Raw genomic sequence first — 18,405 nt, forward strand, 5'->3', positions numbered from 1 at the left:
AGGCAGTCTTTGGACAGGGCTCCATACCGATACCAACCATATCAGATAAAGCTCTGAAGATGGCACGCCAATATACCGCCACTGCAGGGCAGGTCCACGCCAGGTGGAAGAAGTCAGCCCCTTCGGCTCCGCAACGGAGGCAGCGGTCGTTATTTCGGAGGCCAAGACGGAACAGTTTGGAAGGAGTGAAATAAGTGCGGTGCAAGAATTTAAAGTGGATTAAGCGCAAGCGGGTATTACCAGTCACCGCGGTGGTATGTGTGCAGCTTTCCTCCCACTGGTCATCCGAGAGCGGTGCGTCAAGGTCCCCGTCCCACTCGCTGCGGGCCTTGAGCGGGGGAGGCGACGGGGCAGGCTGAGCATGTTTATAAAGCATGGATACCACGTGCTTAGGGGTTTCGGTTTGTAAAAGCGAATGTAAGGGGGGGAGGGTTTCCGGCTCTTCAGGAATGTTCGGGAGGACTGCTTTGACATTCTGCCTCAAACGGACATAAAGGAAAGTGTCCATGACAGTGGGAGGGGTTTCCCCAAAAAACTGCGCCGAGGAGCGGAACTGCCCCTGGAGGAAGAGATCCCCCCAGGTATGAAGCGCTAGCCTCTTGAAGAACTTGCGCCCTATCTCCTCCCCGGCTATGCTCAGTCTGGGGTCGTGAGCTAGGGGCATGCATGGTGAGTATAGAAAGGTAACCTCCATATGAGCCGCAATACGACGCCAGGCCTGGACAGTGCAATCCACAGTAGAAGGGTCACGGTCCGTCGCACTAGAGTCGATATAAAGGTAACCTGATTGTTGAACGGGACGCATATAACCATCCTCCACCGCTAGATGGGCCATGAAGGGAGGTGGATGTAGCCAGTAAGCCACGAAGTGAGCCTGGGCACAGTCATAGTACCTCCGAAAGTCAGGAACATCAAACCCGCCTTGGTGATAAGGTAACTTCAGCGTCTTCAAACTGATCCTATCCTGTTTGCCCCCCCATATCAGTCTCGACAGTTGGGAATCAAGGACACGAAAGAAGTGAGAGCCTGGGCTAAAGGGTATATTGATGAATAGGTAGAGCAACTTAGGAAGGACAACCATTTTTATAAGGGAAATGCGCCCTGCCATCGAGAGTGGGAGATGGATCCATTTAGTAATGTTGTCAGTGATTTTGTCCAGGGCAGTGCCATAGTTTGCCCTAATGAGGGCCTCGCGATTACGGGAGACCACTACGCCGAGGTACTTGAGTTCCTCGGATTCCCATATCAGAGGGTAGTCCAGGGGGAATTGTGTAGTCTTATCAGTTAAGGGGAAAAGGGCAGACTTCGACCAGTTAATCTGAACTCCCGAGATAACACCGAACTTAGTTATTTCCCGTAGCAGGGGGTTAAGGTTGTCTCGTGGCTTGTCAATATAGAGGGTGATGTCGTCTGCATATAAAGCGACTAGGAGCTGCCGTTCTGGGTATATCAGAGAGCGGTGATTATGATGTTGTCGGAGTTTGGCAGCAAGCGGCTCGATGGCTATCGCGAATAGAACGGGGGAGAGGGGGCAACCTTGTCTGGTGCCTCTATGGATGGGAAAGGAGGCAGAGCGTGCTCCATTGAGGAGAACAGAAGCACGCGGCTCACCATAAAGCAACTTAATCCAGTCGAGGAAGCTGTAAGGGATCCCCATGCGTTCAAGGAGGGCAAATAGGTAATCCCACTCAAGGGAGTCGAACGCCTTGGTGGCGTCAAGAAATACCGCCGCAGCTTCGCATTTGGGGTTAATGTCTTGTAGGACGGCCTGGAGAGTGCGTAAATTATGGGAGGTCGCCCTATTGGGAACAAAACCCGCCTGGTCAGGAAGGACCAGGCGCTCCATTAGCAGGTTGAGGCGGGATGATAGTACCTTCGCTAGGATTTTGACATCCGTATTAAGTAGCGAGAGGGGCCTGTAGGAGTCGCAGTGTTCCGGAGGCTTGCCAGGCTTCAATAGGGAAGTGATGAGTGCTTCACGCATGGACGAGGGCAAAAGGCCACCCTCGAGGGAGGCATAATAAACCTGCTGGAGTATAGGGGCAAGGATATGAATATATGCTTTGTAGAAATCGACCGGCAGGCCATCGGAGCCCGGCGATTTGCCCGACTTCATGGACATGATGGCGTCCTTGATCTCGTCCACTTCGAGTATGTGGTGTAGGAATTTCTGTTGGGAAGGGCCAAGCCAGGCTATAGCAGTATCATCTAGGTAGGTACTCAGGTCAATAGGAACCGTCCTATGAGAGGTGTAGAGAGAGGAATAATGTTTGGTAAGAATGCGGAGTTGCTCAGGCAGGTCCCGTTGCGGAGTTCGGTGCTCATCCAACAGAGTGGTGACATAGCCATTGTACCTAGGGGGGCGTACAGCAGAGGCAAGTGCCCTACCGGGCCTATCTCCCTCCCCGTAGACCCGCGCCGTGTGTTGCTTGCCGAGGAATTTGCACTCCCTATCCGCCGCCTCGGTGTATTCGTTCAGTTTTTCACGAAGGAGAGCATTTGAAGAATGGCCCCGGGACTCGCTCGCACTAGTGCGCTCAAGCTCCCGCAATTCGGATTCGAGTTTGCGAAGTTCCCCCCGTAAGGATTTGAGTACCGCACCCCCTTTAGAGATACACCACCCACGGACAGTGACCTTGAAGGCCTCCCACACCACAGTGAGGTCAGATACCGACCCTACATTCCGGTCGAAAAAATCTTGAATGTCTTGTTCAAGGTCAGCCCTGAAGGCGGAATCAGTAATATGTGAGGGGTTGAGGCGTCAGCTGAGATACGGGGAGGTCTCGAGGGGGATGCGCAGCGAGATGAGGACCGGGGAATGGTCAGAGAATGTCCTTGAAAGGTGTATGGCCTTGATCAGCCAGGGGGAAAGGCCCGATGACAAGAACACATAGTCTAACCGCGCCCATGTGGAGTGTATTGCCGAGTGGTGAGTGCCCTGCTTAAGGGAAGGGTGCAGGTGCCGCCAAGAATCGATGAGGGAGTGATCAGTGAGCAAGGAAGAGAGGACGCGCTGAGTGTGAGAGTAGTGCGCCGTTTGTGGGTGAGAGCAGTCCATGCATGGCCTGACGACGGCATTAAAGTCGCCTCCTAGTATCACGTGACCTATACCTAGGGTCTGAATTTTACCCCATAATGTGAGCAGCGATGAGGTGTCATCAACGTTGGGGCCAGCCCCCAGACCATGCAGTATCTCCCCCCGGGGTCCGCCTCCATCCCCGCCGGGACAAACCTTAACCCCCGCCTGACCAAGATCGCAACACCCCTGGCGTAGTTAGAGTAGGAGGAAAATACCCTGCAGGAAGCCCATCGTGATGCAAAGGGAGATACGTTATCAGACAACAGATGTGTTTCTTGGAGCATAGCAATTGAGACCCCCTGCCTGTCCAGATAACCCAAGATTTGCCTCTTCTTTCTGGGGTTATTCAGTCCCCTGACATTCCATGACACCAGCTGGAATTGAAGCCCAGGCGGCTCGGACTCTACGTCACCCATTCATACAGATGCATCATCTTGTAGCATAAAAGCACACAGTTTAAGACCAAAGCATTTTCACCTTCGAACATAGCGCACAGTTCGCGCAGACATCCCCCCCTCGGGCCACCCAGGGACAACAAATCCAAAATGACCAGGTCATTCGCAGTGGAACAAAACCCATTCCCACCCACACCGGCAACCCCAACTGGCCGGGAATTCAACCCCCACCCGGTTCCCCTAAACTCATACCAAGTACTCCCTAAACAGAGTAGAACACAAATACCACCTCCCAGGAGGGAGGAGGGTCTCAGGGGTTCGCCCATAGGGGGGACCGGAACTAGGGGCCCCAGACGTATCGAACCACCTCCTTACTTACACCCACTAACCACAGGAAACCTGTCATCTGACGTGGGGTGGAGGTGGGTGACCGAGCGCATATGGGAGTCTCAATCAGTTCTGCCTCGAGTGGAGCTAACCACAGGACAAAGCCCACAAAACCTAGTGTGTCAAGATCAACATATCGCGCCCATGTCATGACTGAAAGGGAGGCCCATACCATCTCAGTGTCTCTCAGTCCTGTTGCGACAGCGGTGATCGTGACCTAGATCTGCGCAGTGTAGCACCATTATCATTCCGCTCCGCCCTGCAGCTCTTAAGGAAGTCCTCCGCCTGTTGGGGATTTTGAAAGAGATGAGTTTTACCTCGGAAAGTCACTTTCAATCTGGCGGGGTAGAGCATAGCATAGGGAATCTCCAGCGCCTGTAGCTTCTTTTTAACCGTTGCGAACCTACGCCTTGCTTCCTGAACAGTGGAGGTGAAATCTTGGAAGAAGGACAAAGTGGTGTTGCAGTAGTTTACAGTTCCCACCTCCCTCGCTCGTCGCAACACAGAGTCTCTGTCCCTATAATTCAGGAAGCGCACAATGATGGGGCGCGGAGTCGCTCCAGGAGGCGGGCGAGCTGCCAGGGATCTGTGGGCCCGCTCCACAATGAAATGTGACGAGAAGGATTCCCCACCGAAGAGTTCAACGAGCATGTTCTCCACGAAGGTCTCCATTTTACCTGTGTTGGTGGTTTCAGCAAGGCCAAGGATGCGGACATTATTGCGCCGAGACCGCGCTTCGAAGTCCTCGTTCTTGTCAGCGATGAGTTTGAGCAGCCTATCCATTTGAGTGACCTGTTTACTGGTTGAGGTGGCGCCATCCTCCAGGACGGAAATTCTATCCTCCGTTTCCTTAATGCGGGTATCGTGCTGCTCAAGCTTAGAGACGACGCTGTCCATGCGAGTGTTGATGTTGTCAATCTTGGCATCAATCGTGGAGAGGCTCTGCTTCAGACCCCAGCAACAACGTCTTCCAGTCTTCATCCGGAGGCTCCTGGGAGGGCGGACCCCCTTCAGGCTCCGGAATCGATTTGGGAGTCTTTTTGGATTCAAAAGGGATCTTGGACTGCCTGGCGTCGCTGCGACCCATGCCACCTCTGGGCGCCCGCGTCGATGAAGGGGAGACGGACGCCAGGTCGCAAGGAGGATCGGGGCGAAAGCGCTGATAGTGCCCCACCGACCTATAGCTCGCTGGCAGAGGAGAGGCTACTTGCAAGGAGGCCACAGGAAGACAGCCAGATAATACCGCCACCGGAAGGAGGCGAGGAGTTCAGCACCAAGGGGCTGGCGACACTGCGGACCGACGTCCCACGCAGTGTCCCCGTTCAGGCAGACAGTCCAGCAAATTCATCCAGTGAGCTGGTACCAAAGGTGAGGATAAAGGCCAAAAGGCAATAGTCAGTGCCGCTGCAGCAGGGGGGGGGGAGGGTAGGTAGAGAGAGCAGAGCCCCGGGTTGTAGATGATGTTGAAGGTTCTGTTGGCCCCTCCGGAGAGCAGCAGGTGCGGCAAGGCAGGTAAGTAGGGGGGAGGTGAATGTAGAAGGAGGAGCTGCCCCAGGGCCAAGTATGCAAAACAGGATAGTCCAGGGACGCCGCGCAGGATCGTAGTATTCAGGTACAAGTAGGTGAGGACCCAGCAAGGCGCAGGCTCAGGCTATCCTGGCAGCGTGGGATAGTCGGCCTGGGGGAAGGACGTCCCAGGCAGTAGGAGCAGACAGAGCGTCCCAGGAGGATAGTGCAGAGACCGCCCCCGCAGCGCGACCCCCCCGGACCTCCCCGACCCTGCAGGGGATGTTCCGAGATGACGGGGGGGGTACGAGCACCATGGGCGCAGCAGAGCGAGGTAGGGTCCGGCCGGCTGGCAGGAGAGCGGAGGGGCGGGCCGCGCAGGCGGCGGCAATTTTCCCCCCACCGGAATGGTGCCTCCCCAGGCGTCCCGCGGCAATCACGATCAAGCCGCCACCTGATGCTCCGCCGCAGGGTGAAGAAAGGAGCCGCGCCGGTCGCACCACAGGGTCCCAGGCTGTCTCCGAGGGAGCCGCTCCGGAGAATCACAGAAGCAGTCAGGAAGGAGCAGGCAGCCGGTCTCGCCCCTGCGGAGGTAAGCGGGAAAGGCGTAGTTGTTCCAGGCCTCCCCAGCCCCGCAGGAGATGTAACAAGATGGCGGGGGGTCTTGGCGCCGAAAGTGCAGCGCAGCGCTGCAGGGACCAGTGCAGGCCGCGGAGGGGGGAGGGGGCAGGCAGGCCGGCCACAACAAGCGGGGTCCAAAGGCAGCGGGCAGCTCTCACCTTCGAGGGTTGGAGCCCCCCCCAGACCCCGGAGGCAGTCTGTCGTTGTCCACAGGGATGATCTTAGGCCTCGTGGAACCAGGCCGCAAAGCACCGGGCTGTCCTGGCAGTGGGAGGCCGACCCGGAGGGTAGCACCAAAAGCACCAGGAACCGCCCAGGCCAAAACAGGCCGCCAGTCACACCAGGAGCTGTTAGTCAGGGCAAGCCAGGTAACGACGGAATCAGCACATCGAGAGGCAGGCAGTGGGGCTCAGTAGAAACGTAGGAGAGACAGCAGGATCACTGTAGGATGTGATGAGACGCTCAGTCGGTCGGGAGCCTCACATCAGTGTGGCCATCTTGGTCTGGCGCCACCTAGCGCCCCCTCTCATAGGAAACTCATTTGCAACTTTCCCTCTTTCTCTTTTTTCTTCTTCTCTTTTCTTTGTCCATTTCACTCTCCATTTACTTAGTTCACTAGGGGCCAGATGTAGGTAATTCATATTTACCGACTCCTAAATATCGAATTTTACCGATTCGGTATTTAAGAGTCCGTAAATATGAAGGGGGGAGATGTAGGTATTACAGATTCTGTAAATACCGAATCGTTAATGTTAGAACCTGGGATGTCAGGTCACCTAGGGTAGCCTGGCCTAGGGGTAAGACATGCAATTCTAGAGGCACAAGTGTGAAGGTTGCAGACCACCCAGTAGTAAATCCACGCAATACACTTAAAAAGGACACTACACCAATTTGTTATGAAAATATGTACTGGTTTATAAAAATAATATCTTTGCTCTTTACTTTCAGAATTCACAACTAAATACACTGCAGAATGTCAGGTCATAAATCACAATACTGTTGAAGTTGTTAAATCAAATCAATACTCAGCATTAACAGTGTTTTACATTAAACTCATTACTCTGAAGATGTGGTCTTCTCTGACCCACCTAAACCTTAACTCTCTCCCCTCCTTGGTTCATAGAAGGATTAATTAGCCTCCCTCTGCTCTAACTCCTTGCAGTTGAATTATCAACAATTATTATCAATTATGCTTACATTAGAGACATTTAAATCAGAATATTAGCTCATATTTGAATGAACACTCCACCTTCAATGTTATAAATTTCACTGTAACTTTTCAGGACCAGAGGGCGCTCCCTAGCACCAGCCTGGTCCTAGTCCAGTCAATCGGCAGTCTCTGCTCTTATGAGAGACACTTCTCAGCCTCTAACTTCCCCTGTTAAATCCTCCTTACTTGTAATTTGGCCTCACCAGAGGCAGGGCAAAGGAGCTGAATGCTGAGGAGGCTCGCCGATCTCCAGGGCCCCTCAGCTTCCCCCTTCCTACTCGAGCCAGCTCCTCCGTGTGGCTTCTGAGCAGGGAAAGGGAGTTTTCCGCCGATTCCTCTGAGCCTCTCCAGGCTCCTCAGTTCCCCCCTCCCGCTCGCGCCAGCTCCTTCGTGAGGCGCTCGAGCGGGGGAAGACGTTGCCACACACCTAAACCTCTGCTCGGCTCTCGGCGCCTCCCCGCCTGGTCCCGCCTCCGCCTTCCTGTCGAGAAGCGGCGCGACTGGGCATGCGCGAGCGAGCAGCGGCTTCAACTGGAGTCTGCTTGGTTCTGCTTCCTCCGGCCCCGCCCTCAAACACCGGCTCACTCGCTCCTGCTGCCAGCGCTGACAGCGTCCGCTGCTATCACCGGTCACAGGCACACAGGCAGCCTGATCAAGTAACCAGTGCGCCGCGAAGCGCCTCAAGAAGTACACGCTCCCAGCCCCACTTCAGTCACTGGGAGTTCTCTAGGACAAGGGCAGCCCCAGGTACAGGGAAAAGGGGGGAATAACCTGTAATACGTGGCGATAGACTCCTCACCAGCTCACAATCACCACAGCCACTGTAATGGTATCCTGGGGATCACTTCCCTTAAGTTCCTTTACTGGGCAGAGGACTGCGCTCCGCAGCGCTGCAGTCTCCTTCTCCTGTAGACTCCCCCTGTATGATCTAGACAAGGGGCAAGCTAGGCGCCCAGGGTCTCCAGTAACCCTCAACAGCAGGGTCAGGACAAGTAACCCAAAGGGGGGCAGTGTGGTGAATCAGTAAGGCCGCTTCCCAGTCCAGGAGGTCAACCCTATGTCTAGCCTCTTCCCACCCTTAGCTACAGCCTGTCCTCCAGCTGACTCTCTCAGGTAGACAAAATGGCTGCCCCGCATTCCGCCTTATATAGGCTGACCCTCAGTGGTCCAGAAGGGACCAGAAGGTTCTGGAACGCCCTATACTAGTCTATGGGCAAGTTCTAGGTTTGACAGTTAGGGCAGTTGGTAGCCACCATTTTGTGGTTCCAACTTTTCCTGTCAGAACAGGCCTCTGGGCCTGAGGTGAAAAACTATGAGGGGAAAAAGAACACCTATCCCCTTGGCCAACACCTAGAAAAAGTCAGTGGGCAAAAATTATTAAGGGTATGAGGGGCAAAAAGGGGACAAAATAAATAATAAATTGGAGGGACTACGCAAAAAGCCAGACAGGTCTAACAGTTAAGATTCGGTATTTACCGATTCGGTAAATACCGATTAGGTAATGCCCATTGATTCCTATGGGCATCGAAGCCCATAGGAATCAATGGGCATTACCGAATCGGTATTTACCGATTCGGTAAATACCGAATCCTGCAAGGGTGCAGGGGGTGTCACTTTGACACCCTCTAGCACCCCAATTCCGGACTTGTGTGCCATGTGGCACACAGACATGCCCTAAGGGCATGTCTGTGTGTCACATTGCACAGGTGTGCATGCACACATGTGCATGCACACCTGAATTCTGTATTTTAACACCCAATTGGATTGGGTGGTAAAATACCGAATCTGTAAAGCCTTTTGGGACTCAGAAGAGTCCCACCTACATCTGGGTTTTACTGAATCGGTAAAATTACCGATTCGGTATTTTACAGAATCGGTAAAATTACCGATTTGGTAAATTTACCGAATCTGTAAAATGATGCCCCTACATCCCAATCACCAAATACCGGTCGGTAACGGCCGAATTCGGCCGTTAACAACCGGTATTTGGGCTCCTACATCTGGCCCCTAATCTTTTCAGAAACACAATTAATTCTTTTACATGTGTTATCCTACCTGTAGTGTTCAAGTTTTCAATATCTTTTTCAGAAAAATCCACTCTGTAATGTTTTTGCAATTGTTTTCTGTCTACTCAAATCTATTTCTGATTCAGCAGCCATTTCTTCAAATTGATCATACTTATTTTTTGTTTTCCATTGTATGCTCTTGCAAATAAACAGCAATTCATCATCCTGATATAATTTTAAACTGTCAGTTCTAATTGTGCCAATAATTAATTCTTCCAAATCTGCTTTTAATTTTGCAACATCAAGTTGTTTAAATTCAGGGGATTGTAGGGTCTGTGGAGTCTGTGTTAAGTCTATTTTATTTATGCTCTTTTCTGGAGATCCAGAATCAGATCCTGCAACAGATGGTGCCTGATCATTTGACAAACTTCGATTAAAAGTTAAATCTGGCATTGTTTTTTCTCGATGTATTTCTGATAATTCTAAATAAAAATTTTCAGCCACTTTCTGAATATCCGCATTTAATGGAACAGTCAGAGCTGAGTGTCTATTTTCTCTTTGGTCAAAAACTGGTACAACAGGACCAATCGTTACTGGTACCATTACTGCTTCCATCCCTTTAGTTAATTGCTGAATTAATTCCTCTTTTTCTCTTAAATATTTCCGAAATTTCTGGTATATCCCCAAGTCTCTCTGTTCTTTTTACATTCCTCGGGAATTCATTTCTCTGTTCTGGAATCTCAGGATCATTTCTATTTTCTCTAGGAGTACTAGAATTACTTGTTGTCCCTACTCTTTCAGGTAATTTTAAAAATCTAGGTACATTTTCATCAATCTCTCTGGGAGGTGCACTTGGAGAAATTTCTGGAGAATTTCTCGGGGTAGACTGTTAACAATCTGGTTCATAAGGTGGCAGTTTGCGTTTTGTAGTATACATTTCTTCTAAAACCGCATCATCTAATTCTTCATCAATACTATTTTTCTTTTGGGTATTCTTTTGACCTGGTGTTTCAGTAACCATCACTCTTACTGGGTACAAACCATCACACATGTCTGCTTTTCTCCAAAGACATATTCTATCCTCATGAGTTTTTCTATTTATGTCTAATTTAGGACCTCTTGTTATACCTCTGGTTTCTCGCTCAAGTTGAATCATCTCATCCTCCCATTCAACTAAAGCCTCAAATTGAGTTGGTCTAGGCTTTGGCTCAAGAGCCGTCATTTTTTCTCTTAAGTTTTTCAAAACTTTAATATTAAATGACCCATCTTCCGGCCATGCTAATACACCATCATCTTTGGTATATTGCATCCAATTTTCAAGCCAAAGAACAGTATGATAACCATATTCATCTTCCATATATGCTGCGGGTGTTTTGTACTTATGAAGTAATTTTCCACCACGGGTTTCAATTTTCTTATCGGGCTGAATATATGTTTTAAAATTATTCAGCTTAATTTGGAAAAGATCGTAAGTATTTCTTTGTCGTTCCACTACTCTAGCCAATCCGTGCGTGAAACTTCCCAACAACCCAATCAGGTTAAGCCACATCACTATCTTGCTCAACCAATGGAAGTACTGTTCTCAGGAAGAACCAATCAGCTATCAGCTCGTTTTGGTCACGTGAACCAATCAGCGCGCTTGCTGTGACGTATGTTAACCAATCACAGTGCAAACCTTGTGACGTATACTGCCGCTGAAGCTTCGCTGTCTCCGCTCCGTAAACTCACCCCTCCTTTACAAAATAGTTTCACAGCGCCATTTTAACAATTCTTTCGATGAAATTCAATTAGTAACTACAGAAAAACAAACCATTTGTCTGTTTCGCTAAATAAAGCAATAGTTTTCTCAATCATTCGAGTACTCTTTCTTGTGAAATAGACGACGTTATTCTCACAAAATCATTTATACTCATTCAAACAGAAAACCCTAACCATGTATGCGTAAAATCTTTGGTAGGACTTTAACCTGCCAATAGAAAATCCTCATTCACCAGTAAGAATAGACGACGCTTCCTTACCCTTCACTCAAGCTTGGATAAATCCTATTATTCTTTTCACAGCGAGTTTTAAAACAGGTTCTTAGTCCCTATACTCAAAGCTACAATTTCATAGGCAATCCTCACTATACATTCAACCTATCACACCTAAAATCTCTAAACTTGTGCTGTACATCCACAACACAAGCGATATGTCAATATCACTATTTTGAAACAGAACAAATGCACTGTGTAACTTCTTTACACTACTCTTGCCGGCACTCTAGGAATTCTCTCACTGCTGGAAAAGACCTTTCGACTACATATAACAACTGAACAAACTTAACATGTTTTAGACATGTATCCTATGTAACTACATGTAGCATGTCAGTTACCATAGTAACCATCCTCTGCTACCGGAGAATTGATCCAGCGCCCCTATAGAAAATCTGTCTCAACAACACTACCCAACACCATGATACTCACCATTAATCATAAACTTGTACAAGGCCCATAAGAAACCGAGACAAATATTGGGCAACTGAATCATGTGACCTAATTAAACAGATCTATTCACAAACTATTTACACTTTTTATACAACTGCAGTTTGTCATCAACATATTCATGAAAAATATAACGGAAACATTTAATTAAGTCACTTAGGTAAATGGATCAACCGATGGTAACTAGACTAAGAATAAACAAGACCAGCTTGTCATTTCAAAATCTATATTATTAATTTTATTATCAGTCAAAGAGCATTTTTAGAATATGAAATCTTTTATTAGCAATCTTGAAAGCATCATTCAATCAAATAAAGGCACATTAGTCTGACACTTCAAAACGGATTAGCTTGTGAAGAATTTAAGCAGCAAAGGCCTCATCCCCTAAATTCTATCTCTTAGCTAAACTTATCAAAACCTAAAAGGAAAAGTCATTAGTTCAGCTATCCTTACGTGAATCTAAGTCCGACAGCACTTCACGCCCTTCAGGAATCAGGAACGAGCCAACCACCCTCCTCCCAAGGGACCAGGTTTTATACCTTTTCTCTATCTAAAACTTACTAATTCACACTAAAAGAATACTTTTTCTCCGACAATCAGCATTTCCATTGGCTGACAGCCGTCAGTCCATATGAGATCATAACCTTTTCAATCCAAAGTTGTGCCTTTCTAAAACGTCTTTGTCCTTTATTCACAGGCGAAATTAGCTTCAGAGGATTTTGCAACATCTTATTAAATAACAGTTTGCTGCTTCCTCAGCTTGGCTGATCTGCCGTTTCCTGTCCTTGAAGTTACTCAACCCAGAGCTCATCTTGCACAGTTCCATTTATTTATTCATTATGATGAATGTCATTGTGGCAAAACTTTTCCACTTTCTTTGCTGTGCTCGGCTCATCACCACAGGATTCCAAACACCCTCTTAAAAAGCTAGGCCTCAGGCCTCTTTCTTGAAGGCTAGTATTCAAAGAATTAATTCGAGTAATGAAGATTATTCTGTTACCCACCCCTCTCTAAATATTAACCCGGTTAATTATGTTACCTAGCTTTAAGCACATGAATGCAGCATTATAAAAACCTTCTTCTTATAGGCCTCCAGGATTCTCCACGAGCCTTTGCCACAAATAAGACACGACATGGACAAAAGCACATTTAAATAGGCACATGCCATTAAATTAAACAGCCCCAATTAATGTCGACAGAATCAATGAATAGGGTTAGTTCATTATTTTTCAACATACTTGCAAGTGCAACAAAGAGCACATAAAGTTAACCCCATATGTTGTGTATACATTTTAATCTAGGTTGATTAGTACATTTTCGTGCATAAACTCATTAATACAATTAATCATTATGGAAGTTTAACTTCGTAAAACAAAAAATGTAATTTATTTCTGAAACTCGCTTCATTATGTGCAATGTCAAAGGCATGTAGAACTGCAGAGTGTGTGTTAATGAGCTACAGGTATGTGGAATTGGTGGTGTATGTATTATGGAGAAGGGCATGTAGAAGAGGCTCCGGGTGTTTGTTGAGACAGTATGATATGACTGTGTGCAAGGTCTGAACTTGAGTGCTGGGCTGAGTTTTGTCCATGGTTCGTGAGACAGAACACATGGGTGGATTACGTGGCAGCAAGGGTTCTGGCCCAAGGCCTTTCCTGTCCTTATCAGGTGCAGGCAAGAGAAGTCCTTTGCAATTAGCTAGGGACACCTGGACAGTGGAAAGCCCTGAGGAGTTGATTGATGCAGATTAGTAGCAAGGAAATTCAGATAGCAAACCAGTGAAGTAACTTCCTGTTGGGATGGCGATGGATGCTAAGACAAGTGCTTGCTGTAGAGATGACTGCTAGGAAATGTAGTGATGTCACTTCCGGTAGAGAAGGATGCCAGGTAATGAGGTGATCTTACTTCCTGTAAAGTTAGATGAAGGTAAATTTACTGGTGCCACTTCCAATTGAGATGACTGATGAGAAATGGGGTTTACTCACCTTGTTTCTTTTAAAGATATTAGAGATAGATTCTGTCAAATTTGGTGATGTCACTCACTGTTTGAGATGAATGCTGTAAAAAACCTGCCATGAGAGTAGAGGGCTAATCTTAGAGCTGAGATAATTAGCTTAGTTTTCCCCCAAACCTTTTGCCTTCACCCTTCTTGTTTTGCTGAAATAGGTTGTTTTAGGCATTATGACGCTGCACAATTTACTACTGCTAACCAGGGTTTGTGCTCTCTCCTTAAAACATGGTAAAATTGGCTTTCACCTAATTGGCATATTTAAGTAGTCCCTAGTAAATGGTACTTCATGTAACTAGGACCTGTAAATTACATGCTACTAGTGGGCCTGCAGCACTCATTGCACCACCATTAAAGTTGGCTTAAATGTGTCTTAAGCCTGCCGGTGCAACATGTAGTGCAGTTTTAAACTACCATTTCGACCTGGTGAAACAAACCTTTTCCTAGGCCTAAGATTCCCTTTTTATTACATATAAGACAACCCTAGGTTACCACCAAAGGCTCATTGGGCATGGTGCATTGAATTTAAAAAGTAGGACATGTTTTACATGTCCCAGCATTGAAAAACTCCTAAAGTTGTTTTTCGCTGTTGTAAGGCCTATCTCTCTTATTAACTAACTCTGGGTTACCTAATTATGGTTGTATGACGAAACCACGAATTCCATTGTAAGGCATGTTGTTACAACGCAGCCGCTACAACGCAAATGTTATTACCATGCATAACCTTTACCACACATGTTTTAACAATGCATATACCTTTGCCACGCTTGCCTTTACAACAAATTTCATTGTAAATGAACGAATGGTAAAGGGATATGCACGTTAAAGATAACTTGTCTCAGCCCCACAGACAGCCTGAACAGTTAAAACGCCCCAATCCTAGCCCAGAATCCTAATACTAACACCAGACGCAGCCCCTCCCCAGCCTCAAGATTCTAAGTCCCCCTACTTCAAATCCTTAAACACCATTCTTTCCCTCTCACCCAGCCCTGTAAATTATACCAGCCCCAGCCCTGAGTCATAAAACCCAGCCCCTACCTCTGTAAACAACACAACCCCAGCCCTGATGTTGTAAATGCGCACCTTCTGCTCCCTTAACCGAATCCCACTCCTGTTCAGCCTCCACAAACCTACTGCAGATCCCAATCCCGGGCTGGAGCCCTAAAAACAGCACCTGGTGCAACCGCCCCTGGCCCCCTGGCCTAAAACAAAACCCACCCCCAGCCCTAAGCCCTAAAGCTGGACCCGACGCAGCACCAGCCCTAAAAGCCCCAGCCCTGAGCCCTAAAACCCCATGTTTGCCCTTGGCTTCTAAAGGGGGACGAGAGTGTAGCAAGTTCCACTAATGCACAGGTTGTTTTTTTTTAGACCAAAGCTGAAAAATTAGACTTAGGTCAAACGAATAAAAGACTCCAAGACTGAAACGTGGCTCTGAAGCCTGACATCTATCCTGCAGAGGGTATCTAATGTTGAGTTAAAGATGCTTACTTATGCCACACATATGCAGTTACCATGCATATGCCTTTACCAGCATCTGCCTTTACAGTTCATACCGTTACAATGTAATTCGTTGTAAGGGCATGCGTCGTAAAAGACATACTCGTTGTAAATTACTTGTGGTAAAGGCTATGCGTGGTGATGGTAGTCGCTTTGTAAGAGCCACGTTGCAAATGCATTGAGTGGAAACAGCTGCGTTATATTAGCTGTTTCCCCCTCATTACATTTAATAAATGATAACTTTGGATTCTGAGTAGATAGAAATATGCTGTTTACGCTCAAACAAATTGCAATTTGAAATCCTCCTTAATGGTAAAGTCATATTTTAAGTCCCAGTTCATAGATAGTTAGCACTTAGGTGCCCTAAACATTTGTGAATTCTGCCAGTATCCTGGGTCACATGACTATGAATGGCTCTGCTGTTGGGGTTTGTGTATTCCTCCCAGGCAGTGAGATGAAATGAGACTAGGTGTGGGCAGCATGGGGCATCCTGTCAGGATGGCTGGGGGCAGAGCTGTGCTCTGCCCAACTTACACTTCAAATGGCTTGTCACCAGCACACACAAAGGTCCTTTGTCACCCTAGTCTTCATGGAGCCTCAACAGTTAAAGTGAAGAACTTTCCAGAATCAGATGTGGGGGTAGTATTGGGAATCCTCCAACTTCAAAAATTGGCACCAGTTGTACATTTTGGACTTCCATAGACACTCCTGGATTTTGGGGCATTCCAGAAGAAGGATTGCCTTGTTCCCCAGAGGACTTCCCACCTGCTTGAAGCCTGCCTTGTTCCCCAGAATACTGCACTGTTTTTTGAGGCCTGACTTGTTACTCAGAGGAATGTACTCCTTCTACCAGGGATCTTCCCAGGAGCTTTAGGACTGCCTTGAGCTCCAGAGGACTACCCTCATGCTTGAGGCTTGTCTGCTCTCTGAGGAGGAAGACTCAATCTTCTCTCTTCTTCCCAGGCTACCTGAGTGACTTCAGGGGCCAGTTTGCCGACCTACCTTCTGACCTACAGAGCCTCCCTGCAACTGCCTAGCTGACCTACCGCACTGGACCTGCAACTGGACCTGTCTGAGGCCTGCTGGCCCCTGTTGGAGTGAGTTTGTGATCCCTAAGTGGTGCCTCCCCAGATCTTGGACCATTGACTGGAATCAGTTGAGTGCTCCCTGTAAAGAAAGGTGCAATCCTGAAGTTTTTGCTCTTTGCAATGTGAATGGGCCAGTTCACATCAAGATTCGGCCACCTGCGACAACCACCAACACGAAGCTCCAGTGAACCTAACTCTTCGTGCTACAGCGACCACCAGGGACGACAGGTAATGCCATAGCAGCATTTTACCTTACAGAAATGACACCCTATGGTGACCGCTAATGCGCATCTCCAGCAACAACTGCCTGCGATGCCCTACCAGGTCTTCATGCTACAATTCTGACTGTCCGTGACTCCAAGCCCGCTCTCCGTGCTACAATGACGGCCATCCGTGATGCTCTTCCTGCTCCTTGCGGTGCCATTTACCATGAATGGAACTCGTCACGCTCTACCTAGAGAAGGAAATATTTTCAATGGGATTAACCTGATCCCAGTAGCTGTCCCACAATCTATTGAGGTAGCCCTGAACTTTAGACTTTCCTCCGGGCTAGCACGACCAGATGACTGTGAGTGGTGCTTTTTGGTTTTAGGTACTATATTTACCTAAAAGGTTAAAATTGAATATCTCAGCTTTTACTGATTGAATTTGTATTGTTCTGGTATAATTTTATTTATCAAAGTGTACTCTATTGTTGTAAATTGGTATGGGATTTTCCTTGTGTTGTGTTTTCACTTTATTACTTTTTGCATGCTGCATAAATACCTTACACTTTGACTGCTTTGCGCAAAGCTACCAGAGGGTTAAGCACAGGTTAATTTACTGACTTTGCAGTTCACCCTGATTGTGTTTGCTGCCTGAGTGGAGCTTCTATCCCCTCCACCAATAACCAGATTTCTTACAGCTAACATTTTTTTTGTTAAATCATCTTTGCACGATTATCTACAGATTGGCAGCAAAACGTTTGGAAAATCACAGTTGGTGGGTGTCAGCAGATTTGTGTCAGAACACATGAAAAATCCAGCAATTGTTTCAAACATTATTTATATTTTTTGGCATACAGAAGTTTCACATTTCTGTATATAAAAAATAATGTCTTGTAGCACTGGTACAAATTACATCAGGCATCTCTAACCTTAACACTGATAAGAGTTATTTATGTTCAATGAAAATCTTCACCAGTTACCAATATTATTTGTGTGGTAATAGTGGCCACATCAGACAAGATTACATTAGTGGTCATCCTATGCAAGATTACCAGCCATGGTCAGCTCAGTGCAAGATTGCCAGCAGGAATGTAGAAGAGGAATAGTCAGTTTGGAATGCCTCAAGCACAGGTAATGCATAATGGCAATGGCCCTTGGTACCATGGGAATAAATATTAGTAATAAGTCTCCCAGTGCTGCATGATTTATAATTCAAATATTAACTTTAAATATATTTTGGAAATTATGGGCTCTAAAAATGCATACATTTCCATATCAAACACACACTTTTCAATTTTGGGATACATATATTAATTCAACCAAACAAAAACTTCCAATTTAGTAGGCTGTAATGCACACAGGAGAGCTAATCGCAGGTAGCTGGATAGCTACAAGTACCTCAGGAGCAACTCATTGGAGAAGCCTGAATTACATCTATATCAAATCTCTCAACAATATAATATAATTGCTGTCTCCAAACATAGACTCCTTTCTATTTACACCTTGGATATAATATAATTTCTTACTTCTTTCTTTAAGCCAATTTCTTCAAAGTGCAAAGGGGGGCCCACTTTTTTACAAATTTGCTTACTCTGTCTCTTACAGTTCCTATTATTTTTCCAGAGCATCGATTGGCCAGAATTAAGGCTATCATATGTTTAAAGGGGGGAGCGGGAAGCTTCCAAGAGAGTGCTATGGTGAACCTTGGGGCCAAGGATATGTGAGGAGTTTCCCAGTTAAAGTCATAAGTGGGTAGTCATAATCCTCCCTAGTGACGCCAAACAGGATCAAGGGTTCTACTTTCAAATCAATTACTTTTGTGTTTCTGATTTTCTCTAGTATGTTTTCCAAAATGATTATATGATGCTACATGACCACCACATATTCATCATCGTCCCCCTTTCTTCACACCTCCTATCCAC

This window comes from Lissotriton vulgaris, unplaced genomic scaffold (genome assembly GCF_964263255.1).
Source record: "Lissotriton vulgaris unplaced genomic scaffold, aLisVul1.2 SCAFFOLD_478, whole genome shotgun sequence".
In the NCBI taxonomy this organism is placed as follows: Eukaryota; Metazoa; Chordata; class Amphibia; order Caudata; family Salamandridae; genus Lissotriton; species Lissotriton vulgaris.